The 17,078-nt window shown below is 38.4% G+C and overlaps 1 long non-coding RNA gene across 26 annotated transcripts in view; it reads left to right on the forward strand.

Moving 5' to 3' along the window:
- LOC144293648 (uncharacterized) overlaps nt 1–17,078 on the forward strand; it is a 99,587-nt gene that overhangs the window by 4,341 nt on the left and 78,168 nt on the right. For 23 of the 26 annotated variants that reach the window (XR_013360837.1, XR_013360833.1, XR_013360831.1 and 20 more), the window contains 2 exons: nt 989–1,121; nt 5,291–5,344. This is a non-coding gene — a long non-coding RNA (uncharacterized LOC144293648). Of the gene's footprint in view, nt 1–988; nt 1,122–5,290; nt 5,345–9,997; nt 10,106–17,078 lie in introns of all 26 variants that reach the window. The other 3 variants (XR_013360845.1, XR_013360842.1, XR_013360835.1) reach the window with 2 other exon arrangements.

Genomic DNA, 17,078 nt, shown 5'->3' on the forward strand with positions numbered 1-17,078 from the left:
TAAAAACAACTTATTCTTTAACTCAAAAGGAATTCACATGTGCGTGTATTTATTACATTCATAGTGGAAGAAAAGTCAAACTTATTACTTAAGCACCTGAATTACTATTGTTTTTACACCTAAAATCTATTATTGAAAATTTTGTGTTGATGTTATTAATGGGTCAACCTCTAAAACTAACCTAAAGAAAGATTTCCTATTTTCCTTTGAGGGAGTGCTCCACTCTTGGAATTCTAGAGCAAGAAATGATTTTGGCTGAAATTTATTTACTTCAAGTGGGTTTTAAATATGGTGTTGATGGGAAAAGACTGGAAAATGCTGCTAGAGAACATGTTAGAGCAATTAAAGGTAGGGAATTTAATCAGCACAAATTAAGGGTGAATTAATTCAAAGCTCAGAGGTAGGTTCAGAATCAGGCATGAACATGCGTCGATAAATGTGCACATCACATTCATATTTTCATAAAGTGATAGAATATTCACTTTAAGGAGCATTTCCAAGTTTTAAAAATATTTCTCCTTTGTAATCTCCTTTTTCTTGAAACCTTTTTTTTTTTTTTCACCTTTGATAAGCAGTAAGGTACCTCTGTTTGGGAAAGATGAAAATATAAGGCCTAGCAGAAAATAGCTAAAATATGAATAGCATGGGTTCTAAAATGTTTATACCAGATCACAAGGTATTTTGTTTCAAGATTTTCATTTGTCATCTGCCTAATCATCTGCTGGGCTGTTCTCCTCACAGGATGCATGACAATCAAGTATGCTCTTCAATTCCCTTTCAGTTTTGGACCTGTTGAATAATTCCTACAGTACATAAAGTGCTACTTGATCTAACTGGTTTTGGATCTATACAAAATGATTTCCTCATAGAAGTCCCTGGATCTTTTCTGGATCATTCATTCAGCTGACTTAGTACACATATATCGGGTATGCATGTGCTGGGCACTGGTTATGCAATGATGACTAAGATAGTTTCTACTTTCTGTCAGTTTCTTAAAGTCTGTGAACTGACCGCCCAGATGGCCTCTGGAAGTCTGCTGAAGATTCTCCAGCCCCATCCTAGACCTTCTGAATCCAAATCTCAGAGGGCAAGGGATTCTCCGCTTTGAAGATGTTCCCTAGGTACGGTTGCTTTAAGCGTTCATAGTCTTAAAACCCTTGAGATGTGGGGGGACACTAGGAGGGGAAGGAGACTTCAGGGGTGTGGCCAAGTAGGAAAACAAACACACACAATATGGGTGGTAAGTGCTAAAATAGTGGTATACAGGCAAAGTGCTAAGACTATATAATGAGGACGAGTTAAGCCCAACTACGTATTGTCAGAGGAGAGAATTAGCAACAGATTTCTTGAAGTATTTAAAATTATTATTCTTTAGCATGTTAAGAAACTCCGTTGTTTGTATTTGTAGTACACCTACATTTAATAAGAAGAAAAAAAAGCCATTTTCTTTTTGAAAAAGTGAATTCCCAATTAAAGATGATGAAAATCATGTTCAGATATCCATCTGAGTTAATAGTATTTCTACTGGTGTGAGTTTATCTTGAGGATATAATTAGGGCATATGCACAGGTTTGGTTACAAAGCTATTCCCTGCAAATAAATTATGTCCAAGTACTCATTTTCATCGAGTTCTGGAATTGGTTCTCTGTGGGACAACTTCCCTGTCCTCACTTACACTATCATGAGACATGCTAGGCCATCCATAGTTTCCTTTTTTGCCACTCAAATTTGTGGCTCTGTAAAGCCAATAGTCAAGACTTTCCTCAGTAACAAAAAATGGAATTTAGGAATTTAATTCATCAGTAGCCCTGGCTAGGTACACTGGGAAGTATCATGTACATAATATAAATTTTCATGTTGACGTCTAAACTTAAAATGGTGGTTTTGGCATACTGGATTATCTTAGCCATTTGCTGAGGAGAGATGGTTTTGATTCCTACCTGCCTTTTCTTTTCTTTTCTTTTCTTTTTTTTTTAAGATTTTATTTGTTTATTCATGAGAGACACAGAGAGAGAGGCAGAGACACAGGCAGAGGGAGGAGCAGGCTCCATGCAGGGAGCCTGCTCCCTGGGCTAAAGGCGGCACTAAACCACTTAGCCCCCTGGGCTGCCCGTCCTACCTGCCTTTCATCTGACTCCTCCACTAGGTAGATAGCTCCCAGGCCATAGGATTTCAGGTTGACCTATATGTGACAATTAATTACTTGAGTAGCTTTAAAAATAGACATTTCTAGTCTCTACACAAGACCAGTCAAATCAGAATCTCTCAGGTGGAACTTGCGCATGGGATAGGAACTGTGTCTTATCTTTTCCTCCCTAAGTTTGCAGAAGAGCACTTAACATAAGGAGTTAATGACCCCAGCTCATTTATTCATTTGTTCATTTATTCATTCACCACATATTTGGGTATGTGTTCTAGGCACTTCTAAGTGCTAGGGATATAGCAGAGAATAAAATGGTTAACTCTTATCAACATTCTAATGGTAAGAGATAGACAAGTAGTATCAGGTGATGATGAAAGCTGTAAGACTAAGACATGGTAAAGGTATACAGTCACATAATTTATCAAATAAGAACACTTTGAGAATAATTATCTATAATAATGTCAGGAAAATGCAGATGAAACCAGGACTGCCCTGAAATATATAGTCACTCTGGCCAAGGTGTTTAAAAAACTGTGATTAAGGGAATGAGATGCTTTTTAAAAACAATGTGCTGTGCAGGAAAGACATTTCCTAAATGGAAATATTTTAGCAGAAGCTTGAGGAAGATATAGGAGCTAGCAGTGAGAATATTAGGGGAAGAACATTCCGGGTAAACAGAACAGCATATACAGAGGCTCTGAGGTCAAGGTAAATTTGGCATGTTAGAGGAAAATCACAAAAGCCAGTTTGATTGGAGTGGAATGAACAAAATAGAGTTCTGCTGAAGAGGTCAAAGGAGTGGCCAAATTTCATACCTTTTAGGCCCATGGTAAAGACTTTGGATTCTACCTTGACGTAGAAATTATAATTTACGTTTTAAAAGAATAATTCTGGCTGCTATGTGTAGAAGAACCTTGTAGGGTGGGAAGAGTGAAAGCAGGAAGATTAGTTAATAGTCTAGGGAAGAAAGTATTGTGGCTGGACAAGTGTAACTGTGGTAGTGATGAGATGTGATTAGATTTTGGACACATCTACGGCCATACCACCCTGAACGCACCCGATCTCGTCAGATTCTGGACACATGTTGAGAGTAGAACTGAGAGGATTTGCTGTTGAATTGGGTATGGGGTATGAGGGAAACTGAAGAGCCAGGAATGACCCCTCACTTTGTAGCTTCAGCAGTTAGAAGAATGTAGTTGTCATTCATTGAGATGGTGCAGATTGTGGGAAGCAGGCTTTTGGGAACAAGGGGAAACAATGTAGTTTTGGATACGTGAAGACTGAGATATAATAGATATTCAAGTGGAGATGGTTAGTAGGCAGTTGGATAATGAAGAGGAGAACTAAGAGTAGAAGCTAGCACTGCTTGCTACTGTACCTAAGGGTATCCCCATTTCTAAAGCTATAGAGCAAACACATTGGTTCCTTCATTTGACATGAAGGTTAATTAGAAGGGCTTAATAGTCTATCTTTAAAAAAAAAAAAAGTATTGGACTGTGTTCTGCATTTGCAGAAGAGGGAGATTTATTTTCACAAAGCTTGGAAGTAAGGTGTTGTCCAGTGGTGGTTCTCCAGGAGAGATAAACTGTAATTCCTATAAACCTAAGCTAATTTACAGTTCCTATTACCCGGTTTTGTCAGTGAAGATCCCATTCAGGGAGGCTGACTGAATAAGAAATTACTTTGAGGCTAAAGAAATGAAACGGTTGACATTTGTATGTTTTATGGGTTTAGAGGGGAAAAATAAGCCAACTCCAAGTCAAGCATAGTAAAATTTGAAAATAAAATATCAGTGAAGGCTCATGCAAGTTTCTAGCAAAGTAAGCATACATCTGCCTTTAAAACAAAAATCCTGTATTATCACTTAGAGTTCCCATTATTTATTGACTTCTTGCCTACAAGCCTCTGAAGAGGCAGCTGTCTTTTATTTTCAAATGCAAAGCAGATGAAAATTTACTCTACCAGGAAAATCTATATTAAGCAAAAGAAAATATTTGCAATATTATTTGCTGTACTATTTTGTCTTCATCACCTGCCTGAAACTCTTATATTTCACTTTCTGAAGAGTTAGCTAAATTGGAGATCAAGCACCTGAATGACTTGTTCTCAATGATAAGTATGTTTACATTGAAGCCAAGGTAACCCCTTGGTTAAAGTTCTGTGAAGTCACTGAAAAATGTTTCTTTGGTCAAAAATAATGCTCTTTTGAAATGAAATCAGTGAGACCATAAGAAAAATGGAAACTGAAACTTTTTTAAAAAAAAAATCAGACTTCCAAGTTAAAAGCCAGGAAATTTTAGCTACATCACCAAAACCCTAGGTGCAGTCCTGGTGGTGGAAATAAATGGGCTAATTGCATAGATGAGTGGCCCAGAAAAGGACTTGTTGATCATTTTTATTCATTCCTCTATTTTATTGAATACTTGCTATAAGTAGTTGCTGGGCATGCAATGGTTAGCAAAATGGGCAGGATCCCTGCCTTCATTTAGCATCCTTCCAGATGCTAAAACAATTTTTACTCAAATCAACATATAATCACACACTTCAGTGAGTGCTTTGGTGAAGAAGAGCAGGGTGCCATGACAGAGACCAACCTAGTCTGAGGGAACAAGGAAAACCTTCTTTGGTGAAGAAACATTTGGCTGAACTCTGATGATTAAGCATTAACTAGATCAGAGGGAGATGGGTGGGAGCAATTAACAATGATCAAGGGATGGGAACCACATGTGCAAAGCCAGAATTGTGAAGGTGTGGCATGCAGAAAAAAACCAGTGAGTGGGTCTGGAAAGTAGAAAGTGAGAGGAACAATGGCTGGAGATGATTTGGGGATGTAGACCTTCAGGCCTAATTAAGGATTCTGAAGACAAATAGGCAGGGAAGCCTGACTGGCTCAATTGGTGGAGCGTGTGACTCTTGATCTTGGGATTGTGAATCTATAGAAAAAAAAAAAAAAGGAAAGAAAGAAAAATAGGCAGTCATTGAAACTGTTTTAATTAGGAAAATGACATGACTATATTTTTACTTTTAAAAGTCAACTCTGAGGTAAGGGGAACTTTCACTTCCAGTAGTAGATTAGGTAATTCAGGCTCATATTCTTACTGAGAAAACCCACAAAAGTTGAACAAAATATTTTTAAAATCGTTCTAGGAGCTAACATGAAGAATGAAGGTAACAAGATCTGAGAGAAGGAAACCCAGAGAGGTGAGCAAAACATTTAGAGCCATTTATCCCAAAGAGGGGGCTAAGACGCTGAATAGAACTTTTAAGACTAAGAGGGCAAGAAGTATAAAAGTTGAAGTTTGAGGAAGATCAAGGGGAGTGATAACAGGCTATAAGTTGGGACCAGAAATAGACTCGGCCCTCCCAGCTTCAAATCCTCTCAGGTCCTCCAATTGGATTAAGGTGATCTAGGATTGCTAGTGGCCTTAACCTTTTGCCAGAAGCAAATATAAATCCTCCTTGGAGAAAGATAATATTATTCTAGGCCTCAAACTACTTTTACAGTTATCTAAATGCAATATCTGACACTCAATTAAAAATAACCAGATAAGCATTCCCAAACTGATGGGAAATGTCAAAGGACACAAGCCAGATTAAAGGTTCTCCTGCTGGCCCAAATAGGACAATTTGAATGATAAAAATAAGGATGGCAATTCATTATAACATACTGAATGATAAAGAATCCATGAGTTGATAAAAATACTCAAAGGGCAAAGGTACAAGAAGGGAGGGAAAACTCATTTTTACAGAGGAATGCCAGTGAATAAATGTAGTTGGATTGATAACATTAAAACATCATTTTGTGGGGTGCTTGGGTGGCTCAGTTAGTCAAGCACCCAAGTCTTGATTTTGGCTCAGGTCATGATCTCATGGTCCTCACATCAGGCTCTATGCTCAGTGGGAAGTTTGTTTGAGATCCTTTCTCTGCCTCCCACCTGCCCCCACTCATGCACTCTCTCTTAATAAATCTTTTTTAAAAATCATTTTGTAACCACCAAAATATTAATTGATAAGAAAATAATTATTAATGGATAGTAACACCACTGACCACTCATCATGGGTCAGCGATTAGAAAATAGCGTGTTCACATAGTTTCCAAATATCTCCTTATACACTATTAATAACAGAAGGAAAGAGGTGATCTGACAATAGAGAAATCTGACACAAAACACCTTAACCAAATGGTCACGCTTAAAATGACCATTAACAGACATTTTACACCTTCTGATATGGTGAACAGAGGAGGAAAAACCATCATCCATGTAGTGTTCTTTAAAATACATGTGGGTATATATGTTTTTGAATATAGCAAGCTTCTACTGAAGTGTGATTGCAGATAAGGCATGTTTTAAGGAGCTGTTTTATTGGTCAAGATTAAAGTAACAATATTTCAAAGATTTTTTTCAAATGCCTACCTGGTCCTCCAAGACTCTAGCACTCTCCTGTATAAACTATTATCAGCAGAAACAGTTGTAAGTCTGAAAGCAGTGCTTTAATTAAGACAGTTTGGTTTGGAAATCTTTAGGAAATTTTGCCCACTGAGCTATGTATAGGTCAATTCACTTCAACAAAATATCAGAGTCTATTATGCCTTGGGAACTGGATGGGCACTGGGCACACATCTTCACAGAGCTTTGCTAAAAGGCAAATCTTCCCCTGGGAGATGTGTCTTTTTAAGCTGATGGTAGTCATTTCGATTTTAGTTTAAGGATTTTGAGTCTTGAGAGTAGATTTGGATTGGGATAGAGAACATGAGGGCATTTAAGCACCCAACAAGTAAAAAGACGGACTGTCCTGGAAATAACCAAGTGAAGAAATGGATGATGAATTTCAGTCATTCTTAAGAAAGTATGAGAGGGTCAAGGGATTTGGTTGTAAAGTTATTTGTTTTTGTTTTGTTTTTGTTTGTTTTTTGTTTTTTGCAAAGAAGAGGATCAGTTGGTTACTTGTTGACTGGTTAAGGAGAGAGAGCAAAGAATAAAATGAAGAGAAGAACATTGTAGAAATTTCACAATAACATACCATAGCTACCTGATTTCTGTCTGGGGAGTAGGAGTCGGGCAGGTGGAAGAAACAAGTTCTAGAACACTGATTTTTAATATAAGCATGAGAGAACAATCAGACAAATCCAAATAGTGGGACATTTTATAGAACACTTCAAAAAAGTATCAATATCATGAGAGAAAAAAGGAAAAAAAGCAGTGGAACTATTCTAGATTAAAGGGAATTCCTGATCTTTATGTAGATTCTGGATATTAGTAAAACATTATAAAGGATATCATTCAGATAATTGGGGATATTTGAATATGTACTGAATATTAGACATTATGGTATCAATGTTTGTTTTTTTGAGAGCGAGAGAGGTATTGTGATTATGTAGAAGAATGTCCCTGTTCTTTTTTTATATATATATAAAGATTTTATCTATTTATTCATGAGAGACACAGAGAGAGAGGCAGAGACACAGGCAGAGAGAGAAGCAGGCTCCATGTAGGGAGCGTGATGTGGGACTCTGTCTCAGGACTCATCATGGGTCAACGATTAGAAAATACTGACACTGCTGAGCCGAAGGCGGAGGCCCAACCGCTGAGCTACCCAAGTGTCCTAAATGTCCCTGTTCTTAAGAGAAAGATACATGTTGAACTATTTAGAGGGTGAAGCATCATGATAACTATAGAGTCTTTTCAAACGGTTCAGGGGAAAAAAAAAAATATATATATATATATATTTATATATAGTACTCACTTTGCATTGTAGTGCAGCACTCAAATGACCATGTAAAGTGAAATTGTGCAAAATTATTTTCATAATCAGTGAGAGAAATTACCATTGTTCCATGACCTTTAAACATTTTTGTCAAAACATTATGATGGTCAGTTATAAATGTAGGGAAATAAAAAAAATAGTAAAAGTAATTTTTATTTGGTACACTAGAATGTAAAACATTAGAGAAATTAAGGATTGAAGTATTATATTTCTTTCTGAAAAACTTAAAATAGTTTGTATGGTTCCTCTGATCGTATAACTCTTACAGTGAAGCATCTTCTCTGTACCTTTGCAAATTGTCATACTCCTAAGTTTGGATCAGCTTGAATCATTATCATTTTCATTTACAATGTTGTGAAATCTTCAAAAGTTCTTTTATTTATTTATTTTTTCAAAAGTTCTTTTAATGTGAAGTTTCTGCCAATGTCACTTCCTTGTAGACATTTTTTATCTTTTCATCACAACCACTTTCCTCCTTAATCTTGGTAACTCTGCATTTAGTAAGTTTCTCTGGCTGCATATCTGGAGTGTTTCTAATGGTAGCAGTGTCAGTATTCCCAGTTATCTCTTCTGTAACTCTATTTGTGTTTGATTCAAATTTCACTTTCATTGTTACCACTTTTCTTACCTACACTTTCATTTCCTTTGACCAATTTTCTCTTTCAAATATTATTTTTATAAAGTGTCATATGAGACTCCATTGGTTAACTGTCCAACTCTTGATTTCAGCTCAGGTCATGATCTTGAGGATATGTGATGGAGCTCCCCCATTGACTGTGCACTCAATGCAGAGTCTTCTTGAGATTCTCTCCCTCTCTTTCTGCCCCCCTCTATGAAATAAATAAATCTTTTTTAAAAAGTGTCATGAGAGTTGATCACTGGGAGAAAAGGAGGCAACACAATTGTATGCTTTGTTATGCTTGAACTGAATAACATGTGCGGTGACCAGTCATTGACAAATTTTGAAGGAAGTGTTATGATTGGACACTGTTACTAATCATGATGGGCTTTTGTTAATTATAGGGTGATTTGAAGATTGATGCTCTGGCAGTGAAGTTGTATTTATACAATTATAATTAGCATACTATGGCAATAGAAATTTGAATCATGCCATGTGTAACTGCCTGTGTATGTGTTTGTATACCAAGATATGTGTGTGGATCTCCATATAGAGATGCCCATTGTACTTATTCTTGCAGCTTTTCTGTAAGTTTTAAACTTACCATAATAAAAGTTGGAGGGAGAAAGGAAACACGTCATGAGGAGACAAGACAATAAAAAACCTATAGAAACAACAGACAATAAAAACAGACCAACAGAAAGTGAGCACTAGGGTAGGGGATTAAAGGTTGAGTATAGTGGGGAACACATGAAATGTCCCTTATAGACAGAAAGAGAGCCAGTTGGCCAAAGAAATATAATAGAATTGTTGGCAGTGTTGTGTTGAGGGCTAAGAGATAGTGACCTGGAAATTATAGTCATATCAACTAGCCCTTTTGTGTTTCTCAGTTGTGGTGCACAGTTGCCTGGGTGCAGGTGTGGAGGATATGAGCTTTTGAGTTTATCCAAGATTGAAATTTTTCCAGACTGATGTTATGAAATGATAGAGACAAAGGAAATTATGGTATCGGCAAGAGAATTACTGAAAGTATAATAGACTGTAAAATCTAACCGGGCAGTGAGGGAAGCAGGAGATTGCTAGTGATGGGAGAAAGTAAAGGGGACCATGAATCAGAGAAGGGTCCCCTTAAGGTCACATAATGGTCCTAGGGAGAATTGTTTAACAAGCAAACTGGCCATTTTCTAAATTAGGGAGCAGTGTTCTGTGTAAACAGGATGTTTAATTGGAGCTCTTTCTGTTTTAGTTTTGGCTGAGGCCCTAAAGACTGAGAAGAAAACAATAGGTGCCATAATGAGGCGTTATATTGCCTCTGTGGGACCTGCAAAGAGATGGTCAGACTGGTCTTATGACCCTTAATCCATCACTCACCTGGAGTGTGTGCAAGCACTGGAATTGAAAAACTGAAAGCCAAGTGTTCTTTGGAGAATTTTTGGAGTACCTTGGTTTTTACTTCCACTTTCTCCTAGGTGAAGGCATTGGTGCTCCTCTCTCAAATGACATGAGAGAGATACTTTAAGGAAGCCATTTGAAGAGCTTCTATTGTGCCTCCTTGAGTTTGAAGAGCGTAAGGGCTGGTAAGAGAAGCTCTGACCAAGTTAGGGTGGGTGAGGGGAATGGTGTGGTGGTAGGGGTCACGTAAGGGTGTATGGGAGCAAGCTCATATCCACCAGCAGCTAGGCAAGGGTTGGTGAGTATTTCTCCCGGCCTAAATGCAGGCCTATGGGAGGAACCAGTCTGGAGCTATCCCAGATCCCATGACTAGCTTGAGGGAGTAGGCACCAGATGGCCAGGTGCTGAGGAAGAAATTGTAGGAAGCCAGTAGAAGGTGAAAGACATTGCGTCCATCACGGGAGCTTACTGGAGTGTTCCAAGTGGGAAATAACTCCTCAAAACTCACAGAAATGCCCATCAAAGGACAGAGTAAGCACCAAGGTTCTGCTGTCCCGAAGGCCACCATGGTGGACTGTATCTGTGACAACCAAGTGAAACCTTGACAGCCTCTTCTCTTGATCCAATCCCAGAGGATACAGAGGCAGCTGAACTGGGGGGAGGATGGAGAGGAAAGAGAAACAACCCTAAGTACTCTTCTCCCCCTGCTTACCAGTGAGTGACAATAACAAGACGAGGAGAGGAGCTTTAGCTTTGAACGTAGCTCAAATTCTATTGAACATTTGAATGATCGCACTGAGACTGATCTTGTGACCAAGAGTTCCAAGAAGAAATTTTATGACCTGAAAGCCAGAAAAGTTAATGGTCTGCTCTAGTAACAAAAAACAACCAACCAACCCCCCCCCCCACCCACCCAAGAACTAGCTTAGAAAGGGGGTTGAAAGGGCAATTGGGAGCAAAAAAAGAACTCACCTTATAATTCTGCCCTTTAGAGTTGCAGCTCATTCTGGGTAATACTAATTACCCCAGATTAGTGAGATAATGTTGGCAAGGTCCAGAGTGTGGCTGTGGGAGTGGCAGGATGTGATGGAGTGGAATAGAAGGTCATTGAGGGCGAAGGAGGTCAAGAAATAAGAGAGCTAGTATTAGATGAGTCACCTTTGTGGATGGCAAATATGGGAGTAGAAAGACTACATGCCATGTGCCCAAGGACATTCATACTCAAACTTCAGAGTTTATTAGAATCACCTAGAGAGCCATTAAAAGATACAGAGACAGGCCTGTTGAAGTAGGATAGGACCTGGGCTTCTATATATTTTTACCAAGTTCTCAGGTGGTCTGGAATATACAACAGAGTTTGAGAACTCCTGCCCAATATTTAGTGGACAGAACTAATTGGTCAGTATATAACAGTATCTACCAGAAAAAAGGAAGAGAGGGTAGTTTATCCAAATAGCAGGGGCCCCTAGGATGCAATTTTTTGTTATAAAGGGGTAAGGACATAGAGGTCTGGAAACAGTAATGGGGATAAGTAGCCTCCTAACCCATTACCCATAACTACCGCTTTTCTTTCCTGCCTCCTTCTTTCCTTCCCTCCCACTCTCTTGTGAAAAGTTATAAGTGTCAAGTGTTGACTTGTGTCTCCTAAAAAAATATGTTACAGTCCTAATCTCTAGTACCTTAGGATGTAAACTTATTTGGAAATAGTGTTACAAAAACTTGGAAATAGATGTAATTAGTTAAGATAAAGTCATGCTAGAGTAGGGTAGGCCTCTAATCAAATATAATTGGTGTTCTTAAAAAAAAAGAAAAAAGATGGTCATCTGAAGACCTAGAGAATGCCATGTAAGGATGTAAGCAGAGATTAGTATTACACAGCTATAAACCAAGGAATGCGAAAGGTTTCTGGACAACTAGAAAGAGGCAAAGAAGGATTCCCTTACAAGTTTCAGAAGAAGCAAGGCCATGGTGACACCTTGATTTTGGGCTCCTGGCCTCCAGAACTGGGAGACAATACATTTCTGTTGTTTTAAGCCACCTATTTATGACACACTGTTATGGCAGCCCTAGGAATCTAATATAACAAAACATTTATTTTTTGGTATATACTATAAATCATCTCTTACATTCTGCCCATGTTGTATCCCTGTCCCCTTTCCATTGAACTTACAGTCTCAGGACACAGAGAAACCATATGTAAGTCAATGGATGTCACTAGAACAAGAACAAGGTTACTGCTTCTCCACATATTTAAGCTGAAACACAATATACTTTGTGTTTTTGTTGGAGTAGTGTGGCCACACACTGGCTTCTGCAGTTATTATTGACAAATGAATCAATTCATATAAGATGGGAACTTATTTACGTAGGTGCATATTAAAGTTTTTGAAAAGAGGAAAAGAAGCCTATAAGATACACGTACATGCTACCCTCACAAGAAAACATTCCCATAAGGAATTATGAGTCTTCATCAAAGTACTGAAGAAATTTTTCAGCAGTCATATGTAATGGGTTCTACTTTCAAAATCCCCTCCTCCTCCTATGAGCTTCATGGCTCTTCTCCCTTTCCCAATATTGAAAGAATGGCCCAGATGTCACACTAACTGACCTCAGGAGAAACTAAGCTCCTCATTTATTTAGCAAAGGCTGCAGAAACCAGCAGACGGAACATGCCACTCACAGCAGGAACTAAGAGAGGCAGCATATTTCAGTAAGCTTTCTACAACTTCCCACGGTCCTATGAGGGCGCAGCTGCCCTCTGATATGTCAGTTCAAGGTATACCTTGCAGCCCAGAAATGCTACCTCTAGAAATTTAGTTTACAGAAAAACCTCGAGGGGCCAAGTAAAGGACTAAGGTGGCTTGTTGTAGATCTTAGAGATTAGAGTTGTTACCAGCTATGCTGAGTAGTCCAAGATGAATGTTTGGAAGAGGAATTATGTGCTGAATTTTTTACATCATACCTTGAACATGGACAGGGTTTGTTAAAAGGGAATCTGGGCTAGTGATTCTTGTCCAAGCTTTGCACATACATGGTTTCAAAACTCTCTCTCCAGTCAATTGTGCCTTCTGCAAGGCATTTTCACTTGGATACTCTGCAGCTACCGGAAGCTCAGCATCCCTAAAAATTTAGTTTGTCTCAGCCCCATCTGCCTCCCTTAAATCTGTCTCTCTTGAATTTCCTTTTTGCATGTTCTCCTAAACTCCCCCAAAAGTTATTTGTTTGTACTGTCTCAAACTCACCTGTTCCATTTCACCTGCTGTCCAGTCTATCTTCAGCATCCTTCACATTCCTGAAACTGCCTGCTTAAGGCCTCCAGTGACCCTGATGGCATCCAGTCTGATAGTCACTTTACTCTCCCCCTGCTCACTTCTCAGTAGCATCGAGCTGCGTAATTCTCAGCTGACTGTTCTTTTCTCTTGATCTCTGGTACATTACACATTCTGGTATCCTTTCTACTTCCTTTCCCTGTTCCTCTCTATCTCCTTACATTTTCCTTTGGAATCTCTAAAATACAGAGTTCCTGTAATACATATTTAAATATCATCAATATATGCTGATCAACCATATATATCTAATAGGCTCCAGACTTGTAATTACTAACTTGACATCTCTCTCAATGTCTTTCAGACATTTCAAACATAATACAGCCACAACCAAACTCTTGATTCCCTTTCAAGACTTCCCATCTCAACCTGTTCTTTCCCAATCTTGCAACTCAGTAAAGGGGGCATTCCATTTCATGCAATTGTCCAAGCCAGAAACTTCTCCCTTTCCCTTATCTCCTGCATCTGGTCCATCTGTAAACCCTATGGTTCCTACTTTCACAATAAATCTCAAACATACTTCTCTTCATCCCCCTTCTGCCACTTTGGTCTAAGCCAATACTTGGTCTCCAAACTCATTTCTCCGACATACTTCTTACCACCCTTTCCCCAGCCCTACTCTCAGAACAGTCAGAGAGTAAACTCTTAAGAGCTTCTTACTATAACCTACAAGGCCATGCATAATTTGGCTTTTGCCAGCCTCTCCAAGCTCATCTCATTCTGTGCTCTCCTGCTTCCACAGAACCTAAATCTGCTGTCCTTTTGGTGCCTCAGACCAGCCTAGCTCTTCCGGCCTCATGCCTTTTGCATAAACTGTTCCCTTCCCTTGAGCACTCTACAAATTCCTTTAATGTGTGTTCCCATCACCTGATTACACTTCACACTAGTTTCAGGGATTGACACACAGTAGGCTCTTGGTAAGTGTTTGCTGAAATAGGGCAACACATGGACCTGACCAGAATATTCCTCCAACGACCCATTGGTCAGTGACTAGGACAAGGTGAAACCACCTACTCTGTACCAGAAAACACCTGTTTAGAAAAACAGTGAAGTTCAGAGACATCTAAGACTGGTCCTCCTTTTCCTTAGGGCTTCTATCATCTCATTGGGCAAGTAGTAAAGTAACCCAAGTATTGAAAGAATATTTAGCTAGTGTGAGACCATTTAAATGTCTTCAGAAAATGGTAGGGTATAAATCACAAATAATAAATACATAGGCAGCAACAGTATAGAAAGATGACTACTTACCGAATAATTAGTATAGGCTCCCGGTTCCCATCATTTTAATCACCAAGGATTTGTTTCATTATCCTTTTCCTATAAGGACCTCATATTTATTTTAAAAAATCTCTCTAGTAAACTATATTTATCATGTAATAATTTACTTCTCCATTCCTACTTAGAAACATATAACCCCTAATTAATCAGCATGCTATGAAAATTGGAAGCCAAAAGTAGGACCAGGAAGCTCTGTCTTAGTATTGACAGAATTTTTACTGGGCTCTTTGAAATATTTAAAATATCTTGCAAACTCCCACCTGTTATTCTATTCAAAGCCTTAGCCTATGTAAAGAAAATAATACATATGGTTCATTTAGCTCTTTTCTTAAAAAAAAAAAAAAAAAAAAAAAATCTGCCTGTGGCTCTTTGCTGATTAGTAACTGTAAAGTGAAATATATTCCTTGGGGGAGAGGAACTCTTATCATTGTGGTATTTTGATAATAAGGTAATGGAAGTTTAGCTAGTCTACCAGAGCCAAAATACACAGCAAGCCGCAGAGCGCTGCTCGACGTCAGTGCAGATGCCACTGTGGAATCTAACACGCCTCCTCTTTTCTCCAGTGGTTACCATGCAGCAGTAGAGAGAGAAATGAGGAGGAAAAAAATGAATAAAACTTTCCTTTTGAGTGAAACTATTGGGTATCTTTTTATTCTGTCTTTATGGTAGGAAGTATTACTACATACTAGTCTAAACTAATCTAACCACTAAAAACTTCTTCCTCTGTACTTGTTATGGGGTTTTAATCATTTTAGACATCTTTAGTTTTTTTTTTTTTTTTTTAATATTTATTTATTCATGAGAGACACAGAGAGGGGGAGAGAGAGGCAGAGACACAGACAGAGGAAGAAGCAGGCTCCATGCAGGGAGCCCAATGTGAGACCTGATCCGGGGTCTCCAGGATCACACCCCGGGCTGAAGGCAGCGCTAAACCACTAAGCCACCGAGGCTGCCCGACATCTTTAGTTCTTAAGTAATTTCCACCAAGGGAAGGAGGAACATGTGAAAGTTTTATAGCCATAAAATGAACACTCATTCACGTGCTTGAAGGGTTTGAAATAAACTGATGATAGTTTTCAAGCTGTCACTTTGAGAACATTTCCTAAAAACTGACCGTATCCACAAAATTGTTATTTTTATTAGAAGTATTGCAGATATGCAAGCAAATCATGTTATATAAGTCCTAAAGAAGAATGTTATTGAGCAACTTAACACCGGAACTCAAGATACTTCAATTCATAATTTTACTAACAGGTGCTGAATCTCCCATATTTTTATAGCTTTAGTGTGGGAAGTAAGCTGTAGCTTAGTTGGTGGAAATTTTATCTTACTAGACAAATGCTTGATATATCGAGACTTTTTGGTTATTAATGTACCTCATGGTAGATCCAAATTTTCACTTTTTCTGTCAAGATGTTCACAATATCCTCATCTTAAGACCTTAAAGGACACTACAAATGAATGTCTTCCTCCACATTTAAGCCACAGACAAAAAAGCTATAGTGATTCTTCTGAGGTTATACATAGCCTCTGCAGAGCTGAAATCTAAAGCTGTAGGTTCTTTTTCATTAGGTATATAAACATTTTTCTTTTATTATGGTAAAATATAAATAATATAAAATATGCCATTTTAACCATATTTCAGTGGCATTAACTACATTCACAATGTTGTGCAACCATCGTCAAAACTTTTCTATCACCCCAAAGAGAAACACAGTATTTATTCACAGTTCATCCACTAAAAATATATATATATTTATCAAATACCCACTATGTATATCATCCTGTGCTTGATATAGGAGATGAACAGTGAACAAGATGTAATGAAGAACAGTGAACAACACAGAGTGCCCTATTTTCAAATATTTGTACCTTTCTGTGAATGGTCAGGTGACCAATAAAAATCACAGTAATAATATTAATACTTGCCATTTGATCTAAGAACTTTATGTGTGTTGACTCATTTAATCCCAACAACAATTCTGTGAAGTAGGTGCTGTTACTATCCTATTGCCGTAGATGATAAAACTGAGAGGCAAAGGGAGATTAAGTAAATTGTCCAAGGTTGTACAGCTAATAAGAATGTCCAAGAATTGGTTGATTTCTAACCCAAGCTGATAGGTTCAGAGTGTGTGCCCTTAGAGCACTATCTGTAACTTTTTTAAGGAGATAAATTTCCATAAAATGCACCCAATTTAAGCTATGGTTTAATGAGGTGTTTTTTTTTTTTTAAGATTTTATTTATTTGAGAGTAAAAGATAGAGAGCAGGCACATGCCTGGGGGAGAGGCAGAAGGAGAAGGAGAAGCAGACTCCCCACTGAGCAGGGAGCCTGATTCAGGGCTCAATCCCAGGACCCCTGATCTCAGGATCCTGGGATCATCACCTGAGACGAAGGCAGATGCTTAACCAGCTGAGCTACCCAGGCACCATGGTTTAAAGCGTTTTAATAAGTAAATACAACCATTGTACAACCACAGTCAGGAAACAAATTTTCATCACCTTAAGATGTTGTAAGGTACCCATTTTCAGTTCAGGTCCCTGACCCACGACTC

The sequence above is a fragment of the Canis aureus genome, chromosome 22, assembly GCF_053574225.1.
Source record: "Canis aureus isolate CA01 chromosome 22, VMU_Caureus_v.1.0, whole genome shotgun sequence".
Lineage (NCBI taxonomy): Eukaryota > Metazoa > Chordata > Mammalia > Carnivora > Canidae > Canis > Canis aureus.